This window comes from Protopterus annectens, chromosome 1.part0 (genome assembly GCF_019279795.1).
Source record: "Protopterus annectens isolate FY-2018-M chromosome 1.part0, PAN1.0, whole genome shotgun sequence".
In the NCBI taxonomy this organism is placed as follows: Eukaryota; Metazoa; Chordata; order Ceratodontiformes; family Protopteridae; genus Protopterus; species Protopterus annectens.
Window position 1 is genome coordinate 1,068,684,358 of NC_056725.1, and position 10,000 is coordinate 1,068,694,357.

The following is a 10,000-nucleotide window of genomic DNA, read 5'->3' on the forward strand; positions in this document are numbered from 1 at the left end:
AATGAAGGTCAGCAGGACTAAGATAGAATATATGTGTGTGTGAATGAGAGAGAGGGTAGAGGAATGGTGAGGATGCAGGGAGTAGAGGTGACGAAGGTGGATGAGTTTAAATATTTGGGATCAACAGTTCAGAGTAATGGTGAATGTTTAAGAGAGGTAAAGAGGTGAGTGCAGGCAGGATGGAGTGGGTGGAGAAGAGTGTCAGGAGTGATTTGTGACAGACGAGTACCAGTAAGAGTGAAAGAGAAGGTCTACAAGAGGGTAGTGAGACCAGCTATGTTATATGGGTTGGAGACAGTGGCATTGACAAAAAGGCAGGAATCAGAGCTGGATGTGGCAGAGTTAAAGATGTTAAGATTTGCAGTGGGTGTGACGAGGGTGGACAGGATTAGGAATAAGTATATTAGAGGGTCAGCCCAGGTTGGAAGGTTTGGAGACAAAGCCAGAGTGGCAAGATTACATTGGTTTGGACATGTGCTGAGGATGGATGCAGAGTATATTGGGAAAAAGATGCTAAGGATGAAACTGCCAGGTAACAGGAAAAGAGGAAGGCCTAAGATAAGGTTCATGGATGTGGTGAGAGAGGACATGCAGGTGGTTGGTGTGACAGAGCAAGATTCAGAGGACAGGATAAAATGGAAACAGATGATCCACTGTGATGACCCCTAACGGGAGCAGCCGAAAGAAGAAGAAGAAGAAGCTGTGGTATCATTCTGGGTGAAGGAAGGATGCCGCTCAGGGCTACGGTCATACCTGCCTGGGCCACATGATCCGACAGCTCTTCCATGTCTCTTTTCATGTAGTCCAGGGAAGTACGTCACAAGTCATTCACTTCAACATGGACAATGACAGAGTCATATTTGTATTTGTTGTGGAGGGACTTGAGTGCATGTGTTATGTGGTGGATCCTGGCACCTGACAAGCAGCTGATAGTAATTTTCATCTTGTTCAGCCTGGTGAGTGGGACATCAGTGTGCCTGACTATAAAGTCACCTATGACTAAAGTGTTGGGTATATTGTCTTGCCTTAGGGGCTGTTGTTTGGTAGCACACTGGTGTTTTGAGCTATGTGTGACTTTTGTTGTAATTCATGTTTGCTTGTGTTTCAGCTTCAGAGGTCCTTGTTGCTTGGACAAGTTAATGTTAAGGGCCTCCATATAAGTGGGTTTTGTGTTACTATGTGTGGATGTTGGTGGCGTGAGTTTTGACAGACTATGTGTTGCTTGAGATGTAGTGCAGGTGTTAACCTTCTCCTCTTGACTGTCTAGCACAATCTTGGCTGGAGAGAGCTTTGCTTCCAGTTTGGCTATGTTAGTGCATCTCTCACAGGTTGTAGTGTTGGGTGGTATGAGGAGAGTGTTGTCTGTATACATGAGGCAATTGCTGCATTGCCCCAGTATGCCCAGATTCACCAGGTGGACAGGAGAAATCACCAGAAGCTGACCCTTGGACATGCCTGGTTTGTTGTTTCTTTTGTAAAGTACAAGAACTGTTTTCCCTTACCTTGGCAAGGTGCTTTGCAATTATAAGCTGTTTAGTGCCTATGATTAATTTCTCCTTATTAGCAAGGAGAATTAAGTGCTTGTATCAGTTTAAGGCTTCCTAGTGCTTTCCAGCAGGTTTTAGAGCAAGTGCTAGTCACAGGGATTCAGGTTTTAGTGTTACTACTGAGAAACCAGATAGTTCTAATGGAAAATTTGAATAGCAGACCTTCTGGCACTGGGAATAGTTTAAAGTGCTAGGCTAATAAGCTAATAAAGTGCAGGAGAGCAGAGAACTAGCAGATCTAAGGGAAAAATTTTGAAGAGCGCTGCTCAGAAGCTTACAAAACAATCCTGGATACAGCAAATCTGTATTTGAGCTACACTAGTTCAAGGAAAGGTAGGGCAGTTACTGAATCAGTGTAGAAAGTCTGTTACTGTGTCTGGAGATGAGTAACACACCCCATGCAATGTCAAAGTGCAGTAAAACAATGTATAGATATGCATTAATGTTTTTTATGTTTGCCCAGCATGGTGCATTGGACAGCAATGGGCACATGCCAGACATCTAAAAGTAGAAACCGAATAAATTTAATTATGAATGCAAAAGGCAAATTTAAGCATAGCTGAGCAGGTTTGTGTGGCATTGTGCAGTGCTCAGCAATGCTTAAACGTAGCTGAGAGATATATGTAAAAGTCTTCTAGCAGCATTCTACACATCCACGTAAGCAAATGGTTAGAGTGACAGCCTTATGTGCATTAGGTGTAGGGTTTGAGTGCACAGATGGGTTATTAAGCTTTTATTTTCCAATTACAAATGATGCCAGTTATTTTTAAAATTTGATGTGCTGTGCTCAGCTAAGCTCCACTAAGCCCTGTTTAGCTATGCCAAGCACCGATTAAACAAGATCCATTTTAGCACCACTTAGGACTGAGCACCTCTGCTTAGCTGGTTTGTGCAGTGCTAAGCAGTGCCAAGCACTGTTAAACATTGCCAGTTTAAGCACTGCTGATCTGAGGTCAGTTGGTTTGCACAGTGCTTAGCAGTGCACCACATTTTTAAAAATTGCCCAATGGTGTTAAAGTGTGGGAAAACAGGGTATATTAATTGCAATAGGTGGGAATACTGCAGAACCCATTGGAGTTCAACCTTTGAGGATACTATGGCAGGTGTTGGAGAGGATATGTGCTTTTGTGCACAGTGGTGGAGCACTGAGGAGTCCAGGGTCATGGTCGGACTCCTAGCTAAAAACCATGAAGACCAGCTCATGCAGGGTGGTTACTGGGACTTGGAGTATAAAGCAGAGGCCTGGGACCAGCTGGCAAGCAACCTCACCAGTGCAACTGGTATCCTCCACACAGGTGAGCAGTGTTTTCACCACCACAATGACTTAAAATAAGGAAGGGGGCTGTCTTGGACACCTGGGTCCAATAATTCTGGGTGGGCAGTGTTCCACAAGTGTGTAAGTATGTTTACTTGTGTTTCATCAATATTTAACCTGGACTGTCTATTAAACTGGTATGCATAATGGTGTGCTTATCTCCCAACAGCTGCAGAGGTAAGAGCTTGCAACTCTGAGGAGCACACAGGGCACATGGCCAGGTTGGCCCATGAATGGGGTGGATACAGATGTATCTTCCAATCTATAGTCATATAAGCAAGAAAGATTAAAGCAATAACTGTCATTAGCTATATAAAGAGTGTTGATTGCATTGTAATGAATTTGCTCATGGATCTGGACTGCAATAAGTTACTACTGTCACATGTACTACAATAAGCTGGAAAGAGTACAGCATTAGCCTTGATTAGTTACATGAAATGATATTTCTATCACAATAACTGTGGAATTACAGCTGTATTGCAACACCTGTATTACATTAACTATTGGTCATTAAAAACACAAAAGTACACCATTAAATGCATGAAGGCATCTGCAATGAACTGGTGTGCAATACTTCTGGGATGAGAGCTGATATTTCAACCCAGTAGCAATATATCATGTACATTTGCAGTTTATTTAGTAATGTATAGGTTACCTAGTCTCTCTGCCATGATTGCATTTCATGCAGGTGTGTCTGTCACTGTAGTGTATTACAACACTGTAGTAGTAGTACCAGGTCATATTTTTGTTTCCAGGTGAACTCTAGGACAAAATCAGTCAGTCAGATAACAGCAGTGACTCAGTAGCTTAGTTTGTTAAATGTTATGTATGAAATACATTTTGCTAGACACAGACCAGGATTCAAATCCAGTTCCATGTACTAATAACTATTACTGAATTTCATATTTTATGATGACAGATATTCTCTCCACAGAGAATACTGGTAACTGGGTGAGGGAGCCCATAGTATGCCTAAATACTTGTTTGTTCCGCTGTCACACACTGTTGAAATCATTCTCACAAATGTAATATTTATCCACACAATAAAGGCAACAGGTTCAACTACAGTAAGATAAAAGAAATCAAATATGTAATGAAGGTATGGCTGTATTCCTAGAGTGTCTTGTGAAGGTTAATGTAGTCAATTACTGCATGTGATGCATATGTCCCCTGCAGTCAGTGATATTATGTACGATCCCCTTGCCTGCCAAGCATGGCATGATAGTTGTATACTCTCTGTACTGTACACATGCATGCTTCTCAAGTGTCACGCTGTCTCAGAATGTAAGTACTGTTGTGTAATCCCTCTGTCACAGATGTATCATTAACATGATTCATATGTCAATATCAAATTACTAGTACATTAGGCCACAGTACTCTTTGGTAGTTATATAGGTCCACTTGATATGCAAGTGTTCGTTGTAGCTGTGAACCTGTAGGTGTTACTGCTTGGCCCATAGTGTCCCATGTGGATAGCTTGAGAGGTGTGTGTGCTATAGCAGCTATAGGAAACATTTACACATAAAAACAGGACAGACCTGTATAGTAGATAGCATTACTGTTGTCAACTATATAGCCCATGATGGTATTAATGGACTGTATTTCTCTCACTTCCCACCGTTTATCTTCACATATTTATTATTGTTATATATTGGTTATGGTTTACTGTTAACATATGTTGTTCCAAAAACTGTATTTTGCACATGTTTTATTAATGTTATGTATTACTATGGTTGGATATTAACATATCTTGTTGAATTACCTATTCTGTTGGCCTTATGTCATAACTGTTACTGACATGCTGTAAATATATTGACTGTTTTGTTATTTATTTTTGTGTTTCACATATTATTCATTTAACTGCAGTGGGGTTTGCACAATGTTCTGGCATGCTTTTATTACTAACACATATTTTGTTCATAACTCTCCTATGTTTATTGGTCTACTTCCATACCCACAGCACATTTGGGTAGGCCAGTTCCTGCTGATCCACTTACCCTATCTCAGCCGGCCATGGCACTGGATACCAGCTCATCTGGGACCCAAGCTGGTGCTGCCACCTCTGCTGGCCCTGCACCTCCTTTGGGTGGAAGCACCTCAGGGGATGGGGCCTGTCCCCCCGGGAGCAGGGATGGAGGAGGAGGAGGTTGTCACCCAGGATCAACTACTGGCCATGGTGTGCAGGATTGTCCATAGTAGTTATGAACAATGCTTGCACCAGATTGAGGGCAGACTTGACAACCTGGTGGGACCTGAGGGTCCCAGCGCTCAGCCTCCAGCACAGCCACCTTTGGGGCAGTGAAGGAGCAGTGTTGATTGCCCATGGGTGGTGATCTCAGTCATGCTGCTGCCACCTGAATTCACATGCACCTTTGATTACACAAAACCCTCTCCATCCAAGTTATTTACCCACTCATGTGTCACACACCACCCCTGTATGCAGCCTTTTCTGTCCTGTCTGTCTGAAAATGCAACCTCTCCTGCTCAACTTATCTCCCCATATGTACCTAAATCCCATCACCAACATTCCACTCCATCCTTAAAAAAGGGCACCTGTCCCACAAAAATATCTTGCCTCATACATAGCTCTTCATTTCACACACATGTTCACTGGACACAACAAATTATTACATAACTTAACACATTTATGTTGCCCTCACCCCTGTCTCTGGGGTGTGAGGCTCCAAATTTCGTAAATCCTGCTCACCCGAGTTGTACAAGAAATGGAAAGCTATGGTCCTTTCCTATACCCTTCCTGCACAACCCTACCTGCCTCTCAGTATGTTTTTCCCCTCCTTGCCGCCATTTCACCACTTTCCTATCACTCCCTATTTCTTTTCATTTTTTTTTTAAATTTAGTGCATGTTTAAGTGGAGCATCAAGACATGCAAACCCATACAAACCCATGTAACACTGGTTAAAAGTACCCAAATCATCTTATGTGTTTCTCAGAGTGTTAGGCACATCTGCAAAATAATCTCCCCTGCCACATCTCAACCCTGGACCCCTGTCTACTACAACACAGTGCATTAGCCCACTAGGCCACACAGCTCTGAATTACAGCAGGTGTTTCCAGCAACATATAATGATCACCACTGACACACTGCAAGTCAACTGTACAGACTGTTGCAGAATGTCCACAGTCTGTCCCCTACATTTTGCATAGTTTCACAAAAACATATCTGTCTGGTAACATACTGGCAAGTCATTAAAGACTGAGGTTAGAAAATCATGACAGACATCTGAGTGTCACACTTCATACCCTTCACAACACACATGCTAATGCAAATCCTGTGTCACAGACTGTATGCATGCACATATATTTTGCAAGTACACCTACTACAAGCACTGACTCAATTGCTCAGTCTGTTAAATGCCTTGTATGCAGAACATTTCCCCACCCACAGTCCTAAGTTCAAATACAGTGTGTTGCACTTTAATTACATTCTTGTGAATACATCAAATATTGAACAAGTCATGCAGTTTTAACCAAAACAGATTGCTGTGACTGAATTAACTGCTACCCATGTTTGCAAGTCAAACTCCAGTAGGTAGGGACACACTGCACATATTCATATAGCCTACCTATATATTACCTATTACTCTGTAATCGGCACTGTTGCATAACAGATGAACCTTAACCACATGCATTGATTAGATTGTTATGGGTACCCTTACCCTGGCTCTGCTGTAATGACAGAGTTGACACTGCTCCCTCAGTGAGACATACAACTTGTTGTCCTCCAAAATGTTCACACTCCTCTTTATGTGTCGTAGGTTGCCGGAGCATCTGCAGCCTGGAACATATACAGCTGTATGATAAGCTACCTGCTACAGACCTACCATACCACACAACTGCCTAGAACAACGGCTCCAGACAACACCCATACATAAAGAGGTGGGGGGGCAAAGATTGAGCGACAGGGGCATGTTTCTCAGTTTGCCCCTACAAACATAGTGAGCTGATCGACTAGCAGCTACTGCAGCAGCCTGCATATTCTGAAGGATATGACATGTGACACTCACATGTCTCTTCCCCCTTACTGACCTCAACCCACAATGTTCAACACGGAACTGCCAGATAATCACAATGTCATTTGACAATGGCCAAACATAGCATGCAAAACTGTGGCCATCCAGTATAAATCTTAACAGTGGACAGTATTTGTACCTACCCTCTGTGATACTGTAGTCTCCACACCTCACTAATGTCCATCTCAAAGACTAAGAAAGGGGCCAAGGCCTACATGAAGGCCTTAAATACTGCACTGTGGTGCTATGTCATTGGCTAAAGAAAGTATAACCCAGCTGTTTTTGATGGAATTAGCAAGTATGAGCCATAGATTGGTGCACAGGCAATCACCAGTTAATGAGCACGACCTGCAAAGGTCAAGCAACTACCTATGGGAAACAGGTCTGTAAGGTGTTTTACCAAGACAGATTACAATTTAGCAAGCTTTTTTCTTGAGGATTTGTTAACAAAAGGATTATGTCAATCTACCAGGTATCTCATGGAAGTCCCCATATAATGGGATGCAGATGGGAGGATGCAGGTATGTGGAATAGGGAGTACAACAATAGGCCTGTAGTACATCTCTGGGAATGACATGTTGGTGATAGTCTACTGTCCAACAGCTACAGGCATTCCTCTCAACTGTGCCTGCTGTGAATGAAATCACAGCTGTGGCCCTCTCACTCCCTGCTACAATGGTCGGCTCCTGTACAAAAACTAATGGATTGTGATTTTGGCATATTGACAGTAAGTAAGGGTGGACACAGCTGTTATATCACACGATGTACTGTCATTCAGCTCCTCTCAGTCTGTGAATGTGACACAGGAATAGTTCAGACATTGTAAATGTGTCCCTGACTGTCCATGATGTAGGTCACTGTTTTGTCGACATTCATATCTCATCACTAGAGAGCTATGGCTAACATACCTGGCAACCCCTACAGCAGGAATTCTGATAATAGCCATTATTAGTAGGGGGGACACAGACCCAACATCAGTGAAAGAGTGTACATATTGGTCATACAAAGTAAGAGTATGAATAGAGTAACAGATATTACTGTAGCATATGATTTCCTGAGGGTTCTGGTGTGTGACAGCCAGATTCTCTATATTCTGACAACAACCATCAATTATTGGCCAACCATTTGCCATACATCCACATGCTTGTGCCAACAGGACCACATATATCAGCTACATGTACACAATACACAAACACCTGTGTACTGGACAGATATGACACCTACATGGAAAATATACTACAGCAGGTTTGCTTTGCTGTCTGTCATTGTGGCACACTGGTGATGCTGGACTTTCCCCATATACGTGTAATAACACACACCTATTTGTCTGACAGTGGCTGTATGACATAGTATTGGGACTTTGCCCATAGGGGACACATCACAATAGATGGCATTGATGGGTGTGGAGACATACAACAGACTTTGTCACAGCACACAGGGACATAACCGTTATTGCTACTATGTTGGTGATAGCCACATACATAGTGTGTTGATAGACTGTGGGGTAAGATGAGGGAGGTAGCAGTGGATAGTGCAGGCCATTTTGGTTGTGCAGGGTCTGTACATAGTGGATATCCATGTATCTGGTCCTGTGATGTGTTCCCCTCTTGATCTCTTTCAGGATGAATGTATTGAAGGAAGCACCCACCATTTTCAGATGCTGTTTTATCCTGGATGGACTCTGACTGCATCATAACATTCTGCTGTCCAGGAGTTACCAGTATCATGAACAACATGAACAATGTGCAGCACTGTAGGCTGGCCTTGACACAGCAGTCAACCAAATAGGACTACAGGACAGAACCTACAAGCAGGTCCAACACCTGGCAATAGATATGGTCAATGCTGCATGGCAAAGGGCTACAACTGTGGCCAGGGACCGTGCTGCCACTGGTGGAGGTCCTGCAGTAGAATGACCACTCTCAGCCACAGAGGAATTTCTGGCAAACCTGGGTTCATCCACCAGCTCCCGACCATCCATCACCCCACATCATGGAGGTGGGTGCCATAGCATCCACATCAGAGGAGCATCCAGGTAGGCTTCCTATGTTGTTCATCACTGTAATACTTTATCAGTCATTGTGGCAGCCTCTGCATACCAGTACATGGGTGTCAGATCTATATGCTTTGGGGGTTGGTTTTAATGCACAGTTGTGCACACATACTCAGAATGTTTGCATTGTAGGCAATATACACACATATTACCCGGTACAAATGCCACATCTGGTATTGTTGACAATATCTGTCCCTCACATTTCCAGAGGTACATCAGGTGTGGCCAGAGTTCAAGGTCCTGTACCTGGTAACTGTGATACTGTTGTCTTATGGATCATATATACCCTAAGAATGGTAAGGGCTGTCATTTTGACTGAGGCACAACTGTTATGCTTAGCCAGAGTACAATACTTGCATGTTCTATTTTGGAGGGGTTAACTGAAGTACATTGAATGGGTAATCACAGTAGTGTATTTGCTAGAGCAGTAACGCATTTGCACTTATTGTTGAGAAGGTCTATGCAGTCTGCTATGCAGGAGGCAGTCACTCACAGATGTATGTTCACATAAAATATGGCAATGGTACATACCGGAGGCAGTGATACTATAACTAGCATAGTATGCTCAAGACGGGTGCACTGTGTTTTAGGTGTAGGTCTATCAGATACATTGACATATTGCTTATCTCACAGGTTTATAGTACTGGCAAAATTAACCAGATGTAGCTGCAGTGCATGTTATAAGGGCCTGTCTTGTCTGTGTATGTTGTAATCTGTTTGTGTGTTGTGCATGGGATCAGAAATAAGATGTGGTATGTGTAATTCAGTTGTGGCTCCTCAGCTGTATGTATGTGTGTGTGTGTGTGTGGATTACCATACATAATAGTGCAGGTAGTAATGCACTTATTTTGTATTCCACCTCACAGGTGAACGTGGGGGTTGGAGTCTGTCCCCCTCACAACCTTATGTCAGTGCCTCATCAGATTATGATGATGATGGCGGCCATACTGATGCACAGGTGGGGTTATTGAGGGCTGAATCTATCCCATGGGTTGACATACCACTTCCTCCCCTATTGTCTCCATACACAGTCAGTATGCTCACACATACTCA